The sequence below is a fragment of the Centrocercus urophasianus genome, unplaced genomic scaffold (genome assembly GCF_019232065.1).
Source record: "Centrocercus urophasianus isolate 14NV4802_14NV808 unplaced genomic scaffold, USGS_Curo_1.0 seq_12, whole genome shotgun sequence".
NCBI classification, from domain to species: Eukaryota; Metazoa; Chordata; class Aves; order Galliformes; family Phasianidae; genus Centrocercus; species Centrocercus urophasianus.
Genome location: NW_024884364.1, coordinates 22,272,527 through 22,283,438, shown reverse-complemented (window position 1 = coordinate 22,283,438; position 10,912 = coordinate 22,272,527). Strand labels below are relative to the sequence as shown.

Below are 10,912 nucleotides of genomic sequence, written 5' to 3'. Positions count from 1 at the left end.
TCGCCTAAACAGACAGTCTGGTGGGTATCCACGGACTCTTTGACTCTTCTTTGATGGGAATGGTGTCTAAAGAAAACCTTCACTGCTAACAGACTCATAAAGCACTTTCTCACAGCATAGGTTGCCTTCAGACCTGCATGGATTCCCCCAGCCAAGATGGAGGACTAGCTCTCTTTGGAGGCCCTGTCCCAGGTTGTCCTCATGAACTGTTCGCTTACTGGGGCGTGAGTCACCTCCGTGGGCTGCTGTGACCCTGATTCTCGACACCTGCCAGCGGAGGGAAGGCTGCTTCCATCTGCGTGAAGCGCCTGGCAGAGGAGCAGTGCAGGCCCCGGGCTGAGGTGCATGCTAGGAACTGCGAGGGCAGAGCCGGGGGTCGGCGGGGCCGGGGGCAGGAGAGAAAAAATAAGTTTTTCAGAGGAAGGGCTGAAAATAGAAGCTCTAAAGCGGTAACCACAGGAAGCCTCCCCCCATTATGCTTACCGAGCGGGAGGGGAAAAAAAAAAAAAAAAGAAAAAAAGAAAAAAAGGTGTTATTTCGATGCTGTTTTTATTGAATATAGGTCCTGCGGTGAGTTCACTCCTGGAGCTCCGCGAGCTGCCCCGCGGAGGGCGGGAGGCTGATGACCACCTGCCTGCCCCAGCGGCCGGGAGCGAGAAGGGTTAAGGAACTTGGCGGAGGAGATGAATGGCGCGGGGGGAGGAGGGAGGAGGAGGAGGAGGGGCCGGGTTGCGCCGCGCCGGGCGAGGTGGAAGGCGGGGAGGATCGCGGCTGCGGGTTAGGCTTTGAAAGTCAGCCTCGCAGGCATTGCAGCAGAGCCCCGAACCGCGGAGGGGAGCGGCGCAGAGCTCGGCTCGCTGTGTACGTGTGCGGGGCGAGGGGACCGGGGCGCGGGGAGGCTTAGCGCATCTTCCAGTCGGGGACGGGGCCCCGAGCTCGGAGCCACCGCGCCCCGCTCTGTCGGAGCCCCTCTCGTCGCGGTGAGGCGAGGCCGGCGGGTGAGCGCGGCGGGCGGGGACGGGCCGCGCGGGGCGGCGCGGCTCTGCCGGGCGGCAGCGGGGAACAATGCCGGGGTGAGCTGGGCGCGGGGTGGTCGCGGCAGGGAGCGCTTCCGGTGGGGCGGGCTGGAAGTTACCCGGCCGCGGGGCTCGGCGAGCCGGAGGGGCGGAAAAGTTAGCGGCGTTTAGCGCGGGGCCGGCCGCAGCGCCACTCTCCGCTCCTTCTCCCCTCGGCGTGGATTATTTCGGGAGTCTCAGCTGGCTGCGCGGCGCCCGCGGGGTCGGGAGGCGCCGCCCGGGGCAGTGCTGGGACGCGGCCTCGTTGCCCGCCCTCCCGATGGCCGCCGCCTCCCGGCACCGGGGCGAGGCCGCGCTGCCCCCGCTGCCCCGGTACGGCCGCTGCGCGCTCCACCTCTACCTGCGGGCGCGCAGCCTCTGCGCCCGCTCCGTGCCCGCCGCCCCGGGGCTGCGTGCTCAGCGCCGGCGCTCTCACGGCCCCGCGGGGACGTCGCCGTTCCCCTTTCCAGACCAAAGGTTAATGTGCGGGCGTGTGTTGGTGTCCCTGAAGCCCTTTAAAGGTGATTTCTCTTCCCTTCTCTCTGCGGAACGCGGTGTCAGAGGCTGCTCTGTGTAAGTGTCAGCGGGTAATTAAGTTGGAACGGAGCGAAACCTGGGGAAACGTGGTGTCGGAGCGTAGACGGAATGAGAGAAAGCTTCCTTAGTACACGCAGCCTTGTGTCTGTGCCGCGTGTCTGTTTATTATGGGTTTTCAATTTTAGGAAGAGTTAAGCTAAAATGCTTGACACGTGTTGAGGATATTGGGGGGGGGGGGGGGGGGGGGGGGGTGGAAAGCAGCGTGATTCCCGTCTTTGGTGGCACGTTGGTGTTGGGGAAGGTGACGTGGAAGTTGTTCGTCTGTGTGCAATAAGGGAGCCGGGCTGCCCTGGGTTTCCTTCGGAGGGAGCCGGGCGCAGCGCTGGGTGCTCGCTGCCGCTGAGCAGAATTTAACTGAGTCATGGCACAGTGCACGTTCAGAGGTGCTGTACCGCTCGGTGTAACGGAGGGGGCAGATCTGGTCTGCGAGGCGCGGGAAGGCTCTTTGGACAGCTGGGGCGTTCCGAGGGGAGCAGCGGACCAGTACCGACCTGAGGAGCGCTGCTACAGGCCGGGCTGATCGCTGCCCAGCGGCACCTCCAGAGGCCTTGTGGCACTGGCTCACCCGGCTGGGAGCGCTTGTAGCTTAGAGCTGATCCGATGGCATCGGAGTATTCGCTGCTCCGCGGGCAGCAGGAGCAGGCTTCTCGGAGAGCAGGAGTGCTCTCAGTCAGAGCTGCGTTCGAGCTGGTCTCTGGCTTGTGCTGTTGGGACTGCTGTCTTCCTGAGCTTGTGGCTGAGGTTCTGCCCTGTTGCGTTATCAGCGCTTGTATGGCCTGAGATAGCCTCCGGAATGAGGCAGCTGGGTGCTTTTTTTTGTGCATTAAATCCATAGATAGATGGGTGTATGTTTTTGTCAGCAGGAAGGAAGAAGTAACAAGTAGGTACTTGTTACCGGTAGCTGCGTGTTTTAGGCAGGGCTGGAAGCTGACCTCCTGTTGGACTGCCCTGCGGCTCTGAGCTATCTAACCGCGGAGAGCTGGCAGTGGCTTTTTTGTTTACCATGTACGCACAGAGTAAAGGAGCTGTCAAATGCCAGACCATGCTGAATTGTTTTTATTTATTTAAATAACTTAAGTTCCCCCATTCCCCCCAGTAGTTATCAGATAAAAAAATTACCAGGTGAGATGTGCCTTCCTCTTTGCTCCATGTAACTGTTTCTGCTTCTAAAGTGACAGGTACGCTAAACACAGCTGGAGAGCAAAAAATAACCAGTGTTTATTATAGTCGTAGAAAATATGTTGATAAGGAATTGAAAGTGAACCAGTGTTTTTTTTTTAATTGTAAACAGGTGATTTATAACTGTTGGTTGCATCATCTTTGATGTTTGATAGTCTGCTGCGCGTAGGATGACTTCTGTAATGTAAAAGGCATTAAAGACTTCTTTTTTTTTTTTTTTTTTGAAACTGATTTGCTAAAGGTTGTAGGACTCATATGTGGGTTAACCTAGTGGTAGGTATTTGCTTGTAGATGTTATTTAACATTGGATTTTTTTTTTTTTTTTAATTGTTGATAAAGACTTGTTTGCTTGTTTTAAAGCTTACTCTGACTTTTCAAAGCTTTTTTTTTTTTTTTTTTTTTTTTTTTCTTTTTCTTCCCCCCCGTTTGAACATTGGCAAATGTTTTTGCAGTGCCAGCTGTATTATTGTTAGCCATGAGAGCACTGTTAATTTTACTGGTGACAGTGCAGGACACACTAAAAGAAAAAGTATGCCTTGCATTGTGTGTAGCACATGTATATACTTGCCCAGGGCAAAACTGGGGAGTTGCATTTCCCACAGTCAGCTGTGTTACTCAACCCTTGCGCTCCACACCTCATTGCAGGGCTATCATGGAGAGGGCTCTAAGAGTGTAATGTCTTGTTAATTTTAGAATAGATCTTATGGACTGGCCTGAACCTTAAAATCAATTGATTTGCGCCTTCATTTCTGTATGCAGACATACAAGGAGTGCAAAGAAAATTGAGTGTGGGAGCCCCAACCTTCAGAGCAGGGTTTGCATACATGGAATGGTGGCCAATTGGCCACACATGGGGACCTGAGGGGCTCCCTACAGCCAGGTGGGTTTCCCGACCAGGAAATACTTGGCTGGGTTACAGGTGATAGGTGGGATAAATATCCTATGGATATAAAAACTGGATAAATACCCCTTGGGGATGAGAAGTATGAATTTTGAAGTATAGATCGTTACTGCTCAGCAGGGGCTTAATGATAGGAAAGTAGAAAGAAAGATAATGTAAGTAAGGAATGAAGTCTGAACAGAAGGGAAATCTGCAGGAGAATATGCACAAATGGATTAAAAAAAAATAATAAATAAACTTGTCGATCTTTCTAAACCATCTTAAACCAGAGGTAAAAAGGTAATGTGAGTAGCAGGATGAGAGCAAACCACAAATGCTAACAGGCCAGCTGATAAGAGCGCTAACCACCTGTGTTGGTCTGCCCACAGCATGTGTGAGGGAAGTGTTTAAAGTGTGATGCATCTTTTGAGTATTATGGTGTCAGGATTTTAATAGTTGAATTAGGAAATGATGTGCTGATGTTGGTGAGCAGTATTTTAAGTGGGCATCTTTGTTCACACAGACTTTCTTGAGTTCTTCAGTGGGATGGTATGCCTGAAGGAAAATGGGAAGAAGAATTCTTTCTTGCTTGAGATGCATGTATACATTTTGGTGTTTCTGGATCACTTGTTTCAAATACACTTAGAAATGTGACCAGGCCTATATACCATTTGGAAAACTTAATTTCATAATTTGTTTGGCTGTCTGTTGCAGGTCCCTTGACTTGATGGTTAAAGGCAAATTGGAGCTGAGTCTCCTGCATATCTCCATGTAGAATGGGAAGGAACAGTTGTTAGCCATCTTATTTTGAGTCAAATTCTCCCAGTGTGGTCTTTTACTGAAATTGTTGGTGGAACTCACTACTTCTTAATTACCTGGCTAGAGAGGAGTTCTGTTTTCACACATTTCATTTCTAAATATCATCGTCTCTAGTAGAGAACAACCTAGCTTACAGGCAGAATCACATTAAAAGTAACATATTGTTTGTTAGCCATGGGTTTGTAAGAGGTTGAGTGTACCATAGAGAAACTCAGTGTTGGGAGGGTAGTTTGGATGATGTGTTCTTTCTCTTCTTGAGAAGGGAAGTTGTGAGAAGGTGACCACAATAGATCAAATAGATGCTAGGTGTGAAATGTATTCAAGCCTTGACTGCACCTGTTATTTAAAAACGGAGAAGAAAATACATAACTGGCCTCAGAAAAACATTTAATGAATTTCTTTCTTTCATGTTACAAGTATGTAATGGTGCAGAAAAACAGTATTTCTATCCTTTGGATCCATCTCAGGTGATTGGTCTGTACTGATTATTTATGTAATTGCATATCACACTTTCAGCAACTTACAGTGTTCTTGATTGTTGCTCTATTCCCTTATAATAATAAGGCATGCAATCTAAGTCATCCAGCCATTAAATTTTTGGGAATTTTATTTCAATCTAGCAAAGCATTTCTCAAATGTCATTGAAGAAATATGGTATTTCCCACAGAAATAACAAATTCTTTTGCTGTTTTTCTCTGAACACTTAGAAGCCTTGTAGTAATGTGGAACAGTACGAAAAGATTGCTTAATGCTGTCCTAAAGGATATCCTGTGTACACATTGTACCTTGATGGCAATACAGCGATGTTTTGTTGGTTTTTTTTTTTGCTTGTTCTTCATTAGATAGAAATCTGTCTTCTACAAAAAAAGAGTACTTAAATAAAATCACTTGTCAGTGGTGAAAAACATTTTTATTTTTTTTTCTCCCCTCCCTACATTAGTAGTAAAGAAGTACTGAAGTGGACTATTCTTCTGAAGGTGATTTCAGAATGTGGAAAAAATATGTATATTATTCCCTCTAGGGAAGTTCTGCTCGTACCTCTGTTCCTGTTTGTTTTGACTGCATTGGTAACTTAATATTTCTTTTCTGAATTTAATCAGAATGTTGCAGCTTGCTACTGCTCTGTGGTGCAAGTTGGCTTATTTTGTGGTGTATCTAAGGAAAGAATCTGGAATAGTCTCTGTAGTATTTCATGGTATTTACTTACTTTCCAGCATAATGGATTCACTGCTTTTGTTAGGTCTTGACGTTGGCTGTAGCTCAGCATGCTGCTTTCACTGACCTGGTATCTTTGAATAGGTCTTTTTTTTTGGATGATGACCTTTCTATCAACACCTGTATCTTTTTCTTTTTTTTTTTTTTTTTTTTCCCCAGGTAGCACATCACAGTGTCCAGTTAAATGTTGTCTCTAAGCTGGCTTTAGCCCAAGTGGATTTGCAGAAGAGGGCAGTGCTGTGGGCTGCCTGCAAAACTCACATCTCCCTTTCTATCCCACAGCCCTGGGTACCCACTTGTGGAGTACTTCATGCTGGAGAAGTTCAGTGTTTAAGAAGTTTTGTGTATTTTGTATGTGGTTTTTCTTTTTTTTCTTTTTTTTTTTTTTTTTTTGAGAATAGAGGCTTATGGTAAGGAAAAGCGAGCTCTTCCATGTCCCATGACAAAAGGAGAAAGTTCAGCAAAACTGGGAATAATTCTGTTTTTGTTTTGTTTGTATTTGATTATAGTTAAATTTGACTCATTATGCTTGTTAAATATGCTTCTCAGGGTGCTAAATTAATTGGTGAGAGAGAATTTAATGTGAGCATTGTGATGTTGTGACAAGCCTCGTTAAAGGTTAAGTAGTACAAATAGCAAAGACCTGGCCTACCTGTAAGTTTTTATCTTTTAGTGCAAGTTACAGACAGTACAGAGGTACTGAGAAAAACATGTATGGTGGTACTTGTAACGGTGAGCAGCTTTGAAGATGAATATTCTATAGTATTTCATTCCTAAATCTTAAAAGAAAGTATGCATTTTTTACTTGCTTTAGTTTTTTCTAACAGATTTTGGGAGGTTGCATTCCACTGTTATTTTGTGATCTCATCTTTTCCTGTTAAAGGGTTCTCAAAAAACGTATGATTGAGACATGCATAGGTGTGGGTATGAAGTTGTGCTTGCTACGTATGAAGGAGGGCATTTGTGTTACAGCTTTTTTTTAATGAAGTGAATTAAAGCAGGAGTGTGTCTTCTGAATCAAAACTGAATGCAGGCTTGCTTCATGTAGAAATAACTGTCCAGTTACCTAAACAATACGAGTCTCGGGAAGGCAAGGTGTATTTGATTTGCCAATGCTGTTGTCTGGAGAACTTTGATTTCTGATGCTGGGAGCTGCGTTTTTGTTTTGAGGTAGGAAGTGATGCTGTATTGCCAATATTTCTGTTACACTAATAAGAAGGCCAATACAGATTGGAAATTGGTATGCAGATTTTCCTAAGGTAACTTCTTTTTCCTTTCAGATGAAGCATGGAATTGCTGAGGGAGAAAATTAGTGCATCCTTGGACTCCTGAAGGAAGAGCCTTCCTTATGGGACCACTTTCAAGGTAAATAACTTGCTTCAATTATTTTCTTTTTTCTTTGGTTTGAATTTCTTCTTTGTCTTGCCAATCTATCATGCAAATTCTTACCTTTGTATAGGTCTTCTAGGATTGTGGTGTAAGGTGGTAGATTTTCAAGTTAATCCTTCTATTTTCGTGACAGATTTGATTTATTTTTTTTTAAAGTGCGTGTGCCAATTAAAGAGAAATAATCATTTTTAGTAGCTTTTTATATGGAATTTGCTGATAAGCCCTGAAGATTGTTTAGGAGATAGTTGCTGAATGGACAAGAACCTGGTTTACGTGTAGTTTCAGAGTGAAAGAGAAGATTATATAAGCACAGTAACACTAAGTTTTTATTTTTTAAATAAATCCAAACTGAGATTCTGTAGCAAGGGACTGCCACAGTAAAATCATTAGATATTACATTACAGTGGCTTGTAGACGTTTAACACTGCTGTCATTTTGTTTGGATGTACTCCCTTGATTCCTATTTTCTAAATCCTATTTTCCTTTGATACTAGAGAATAATTCCCCAAGTGTTGTCCAGTGATTGCTTATGTATATGCACTTCGGTCTGTGAGTAATTTTATTCACTTGAGTAGCCCCACTGTCCTCAGTGGGCCTACAAGCATGCCTAAGAACTTGAGAATGCTGATGAGCATAAAGAATACAATTTGGGCATGTAATGGTTGACAAGCAATTGTTTTGTTTCTGGCCTCTCTTAGGACTCATTTGCATTGCCTCCAGTGGCAACTTTTGGGAACATTAGAAAGGGAAGGTCTAGAATGCTGGAGGCAGTCGTATCAAATTCCAGCCTGAAAAATTTCTAGTGTATCCACTGTAATTACACAGATGGTAGATAGAAGGTGTATTTTTCTTTCAGTAAATCTATATGTTTCTGTACTTCCTTTTGAATGTAGCATTGGTCAATGTACTGCAACTGGAGCAGTGAAATATAGCAGAATCCTCAGAAAATACTTGTATTTTATACTGGGAAGCTTTGAGCTTATGTGAAAATCACTGTTTTGGAAATAAAGGGAAATCAAGATGAAGGCTCCGTTATTTCTTTTTCTCCCGCAGGCTTCCTATTTGACTCAAAAAAAATCTAACAATGTTACAGTGCTTCTCAGTTGTCTGAGAAATTGCATTTATGTGGAAGTCGATTGCGTTTCTTGCTGATCTGAGAATCAGTAAGATAGGCACTTTAGAATTAGAACAAAATGAATAACAATTTATGACTTAACTGTTGTTGTGGTCAGCAGTTGATGATGACTTAAGCAGACTTGCTGGAGTTTCCTAGAGAGTGGCTTTTGTGTCAACAAGGTTTTCTTGAAGTGTTCCACATCTTCAAAAATAGTTCTGAGTACTTGAGAGCTTTACTTCAAATTGTTACCTGTGTTTAAATCTGATTCCATTCAGAGTTGCGGAAGTCTACGTTCTAAGTAAGGGGTCTTACGCTTGCGTGTCAGCTTGTCAGTAAGGTGGTTAAGCTAAAGATTTGAGGAAAAAATTGTGTTTCAGTGTACCTGTGGCTGGTAACCTTTGCAGAGTTGGCATTCACTTTTCCATTTCTAACCAGCATTATAACACAGTTATATGTGCTGTGGGTTTTTGGGGAGGGGAGTGAGTGGGTATGGCGTGTCCATGGGTTCATTTATTGTTTATAAACATTGCTCGTGGAATACCTGTCTTGATATGCAGCTCAGCATTATGTGTTATTGTAAACAGTTTTAATGTTGGAAGGCTGTTGTTATCTTGATTGAGTATTTATTTTTATTTTTAGAATTGCATTTCTTAAGTCAGAATTTCTTGAGACTTTGTAAAAGTCGTTATTGTAGTCACTTGGATTCCTCCAGAAAAGTACTGCTTTGCAAATGTTAGTCTGCTTGGTACTGTGTAATTCTTAGAAGTTAGAGTTGCAGGATGGGAAGTTAGTTGTATTGTTTCAAGCAGAGTGTAAATTGAAGAAAAGCTGTGGTGTTGAACTAAAATTTATGAAGTATGTTCTTATTTTAAGTTTATGTAGAATTTTTTTTTTTTTTTTTTTTTTTTTTTTTTTTTTTTTGCATGAGAGGTCAAGAGATGCAACTCATGAAATGATGCAGATGAGAATTAAAAACTAGAGTAATTAAAATTAGGCTGTCAAAAGAACAAGGTGGTGACTCAGTGTTAGGAAAGCCGGCAGAAGCAGCTTTTAATTGAAGAAGAATTGGTTGCTGTAAACCAATTACACATTATTTTTAATGATAGGTTTCAGAGAACAGCAAATGAGCGTAGTGTGATCTTGACTGATAGTATGTTCTTGTCTTAAAATAAAAAAAAAAGCCCGAGGATATGAACTTACAAAGAGAAGTTTTATTTTCCCCTCTAAATAGGAGAAGGTAGAGTATGGAAGTGGAAGAAGGTCCATCTTTTCCTGTGAAGCATTTGGGTGCGTTTTAACTTTAACATAAGTGTTGCTTCCATTTTGTCAGGCTAGCGAATTTGGTAAAGGAATGGGTGACTTGGAAGGCAGAGATGTTCCTCGTTCTCTCTGTAGCTTGGCAATTCTGTGTTTTACAGCAAACTTTTTAGTGCAACATATTTGAACTTGTACTAGATAGGGTTAATAGGCTAGAACAAAAGGTCAGAGCATAAGGCATTAGGCTTAATTAAGGGAGAGCAGGAGTGGCAGGAGTATGTGACAGTTAAATGGGTTTCCCACAGACTAATGTCTGTTACAGTGCAACCATGCCTCAACTTAAGTGGGTTATTTTGTGCGAAGGGCAGCAGTGATTAGCAGTTTGACATGCCAGACATTTCTGGCCAATCCCATCTGTTTCAGAGGTTAAAAAAGCACACCTTTATGAGCTGATAGATTGATTTGTGTGCCTGTCTGGTAAAGATTAGAAGTCCAAGGCCAGTGCTGTAAATGCCAGTTATAGAATATTGTACTTTCTTAGTTCTTTGTTTAAACGATCAACTATTTAGTAATGGGGATAACAGCTGTAAAAGGGACCGTAGAATATGAAAAGTGTGGCAGAGATTCTGAAGCAAGCATTTTGAACCAGAAAGGTCTGAGTGGAATGCTTCCTCTTTCAGGTCTGTTATCAAGTTTGGCCTGTAAGCTTTGGTCATTTTGTAACAGAGCTTAGGAAGGGAATCTGTCTTCATGTGTTTCTACATAAGGTTCATAGCTTTTCTTTAAAGAGATGGTTATAATGTATTTTTCCAGAAGTTGCCTGCCTTAGTGCTAGCAGTTTTTCAGTTTTTAGCACGATTGGAGAAAAGAGAATTTCAGTGCTTTAGAGGATTCAGTATTTATACCTCACTTTGTTACATCCTGTTTCCTTCGCGTTCCGTTACTGAACTGTGATGGCATAGGCCTATTTTTTTTCTGTTGCTGTTAGTGTTTTCTTTTTTCTCCTTTCTCACTATCATTCTCTGGGTAAGGTGGTTGGGTTTTGTTTTCCTGATTGTACTGTGAGGTTGTCTTATAAGCTTTAAGTAAAATAGATGGCACAGTAAGTCTTGACTGTTTCTTGTCATCTTTATGACTTTGTAAAGTCAAAGTTACATTACTATTAATATGAGACTATTAATAAATCGTTGATGCAATAAAACTGTTTTTGATAATGTTCAAGGTTCATACATAGTTGAAGGTGATTATCCTATTTTAAAATCAAGTAGAGGTTAGACAGTGTTGTAAGATACTGTCTGTGGCCCTAAATGATAGCATCATTTCCAATAGGGAGTCTTTCTCACTTGAAGTAAACGTGTGGTTTTGAATTAAATTGTTAACTGCGAGTGTACTCTATGGTAGCAT

At 43.1% G+C, this 10,912-nt stretch overlaps 1 protein-coding gene across 5 annotated transcripts in view; it reads left to right on the top strand.

The window, feature by feature from the left end:
- The first annotated feature begins 755 nt into the window (after positions 1-755).
- The window catches only part of NRIP1 (nuclear receptor interacting protein 1), a 69,594-nt gene continuing 59,437 nt past the window's right edge, over positions 756-10,912 (top strand). For 3 of the 5 annotated variants that reach the window (XM_042809557.1, XM_042809552.1, XM_042809556.1), the window contains exons 1-2: positions 756-861; positions 7,026-7,110. The gene's annotated coding sequence lies outside the window, so the exon portion shown is untranslated. Of the gene's footprint in view, positions 862-1,504; positions 1,629-7,025; positions 7,111-10,912 lie in introns of those variants that run through there. The other 2 variants (XM_042809555.1, XM_042809554.1) reach the window with 2 other exon arrangements.